Source organism: Chiloscyllium plagiosum, unplaced genomic scaffold, assembly GCF_037043375.1.
Source record: "Chiloscyllium plagiosum isolate Xiang-an unplaced genomic scaffold, Cpla_swu_hap1 HiC_scaffold_39, whole genome shotgun sequence".
NCBI classification, from domain to species: domain Eukaryota; kingdom Metazoa; phylum Chordata; class Chondrichthyes; order Orectolobiformes; family Hemiscylliidae; genus Chiloscyllium; species Chiloscyllium plagiosum.
This window is the reverse complement of record NW_028270177.1, coordinates 80,161,675-80,163,513: the sequence shown is the minus strand read 5'-3', so window position 1 is coordinate 80,163,513 and position 1,839 is coordinate 80,161,675. Positions and strand designations below refer to the sequence as shown.

Genomic DNA, 1,839 nt, shown 5'->3' with positions numbered 1-1,839 from the left:
TACGGTCTGTCCGAATCAACAAAAACTATCCCGATCTTCCAGTCTCCTGTAACTTCAACATTACACTGTTCCCACCCTTCGGGCTCTCTGCCTGTATTCCTGATGAAGGACTGTTGCCCGAAACGTCGATTTTACTTCTCCTCAGATGCTGCCTGAACGTCTGTGCTTTTCCAGCACCACTCTACTCTAGACTCTGGTTTCCAGCACCTGCAGCCATTGTTTTTACCTAGTTGATTTTAACCCTACTGCGAATCGTCTTCCAAGGATACCAGCCTTGAAGACGTTTTCTTCTTCTCTCTATGATCTCTCCACTCTTCAGGCTCTCTGCCTGTATTCCTGATGATGGGCTGTTGCCCGTAACGTCGAATTTACTGCAATTCGGATGCTGCCTGAACTGCTGTGCTGTTCCAGCACCACTCTAATCTAGACACTGTTTTCCCAGGCTACGATTTCAGTCTCTGGTCTGCTGCAGTGCTCCTTCTAGGCACAATACAAGCTGGAAGATTAGCAACTCATTTTCTACCGGGAGACCATGCAAACTTTAGGAACCAAAATCGAGTTATATCATTTTAGATACCTTCTGTCCTCTTCCACATTCTTCACCCACCCGCCCATCAATCTCTCCAAAGACAGATCATTGGACTCGAAACGTTAACTTTCCTTTCTCATCAGAGATGGACAAGAGCTGCTGATTTTGTTCAGACCTTTTGGCTTTTATTCAGAGAACTTTGCTTTTCCGTTGTAATCGCCAGACTGCTGGAAGCGTCTGATTGCAGGAGAAGTTCACAGGAGATGAAAAGAATGGCAAGGGCTGGACCTCTCCCATTGTGAAGGTAGACGAGCTCGGCTGGGGTTGTTTATCTAAGCGCAGCGAAGGCTGAGTGAGAAACCGATTAACGTGCACATTTTATGAAGAGGATAGATATATATATGACAAGGATAAGCCTACATTGGGAAGGAATAGAGTGACATAAAGGAAAGACGGGAGACAAGATATTTTGAGGAGGTTTGGGGAGAATGCTTTCAACGATAGCGTGTTGTTTACCTGAAAATCATTATCTTAACATGTAGTAAAGCTAAGTGTCATGAGAACGTTTCAGCGTCTGTAGCTGAACACGGGAAGAGCCAGAGCACACGTGGAAAAGGACCAGCTCCTGGAAATTGTGACGAAGGCAGACGGACGCGAGATGGGTGTCCTGAACGCAATGGGTCAAAGACAAAGTTGCATGCTTAAAGTTTGACGTGAGCGTGGCTCTGTGGCGCAATGGAAAGCGCGTTGGACTTCTATGCCTTTGTTCAGGTTGCGATTCAAAGGTTGTGGGTTCGAGTCCCATCAGAGTCGAGTTTTAGTTTATTGTTTGGAAGTTGGTCAGACCAGACTCGGCTGTCATCTGAAAATCCAACAATATTCGTGCAGAAACCCACTGTCTCGAAACGGAACATTTTCCTCTCACAGATTTATATTTTCGATGTCTATTTATGATAGAGATCGATAAATATCTGTTAGCCACGAGGCAACACGTTGACGTGGATGGGCTGGAAAAAGACTTAACATTGTTGTGTCAGCCATGATGATATCGAATGACGTGGCGGGGCAGGATCGGTGTTAAGAATGGCCTCCTTCTGCTCCTTTGTGTCTGTGCCATTTCTGGCCCAGGTTTTTAAACAATCGCAATGAGGACAATATGAATTAAACACCAAGTAATATTTTGGTATCACCTCCATTTCGATTCCCTCCCAGCTGGAATAGACAGCTCTTGTTTCAGATTTAGATCAGACAGTGGAGGATTCTCACAAGTTCTCCTTCAGGCTGAATGTGCCTTCACATAGGTTTCCAAG

The 1,839-nt window shown here is 45.4% G+C and overlaps 1 non-coding gene across 1 annotated transcript; it reads left to right on the top strand.

Annotated features, from left to right (window-relative positions):
• Window positions 1–1,250: 1,250 nt before the first annotated feature.
• trnar-ucu (transfer RNA arginine (anticodon UCU)) lies at window positions 1,251–1,342 on the top strand. The gene is given in 2 exon segments: window positions 1,251–1,287; window positions 1,307–1,342. It is a non-coding gene; the product is annotated as a tRNA-Arg (tRNA).
• Window positions 1,343–1,839: the final 497 nt, after the last annotated feature.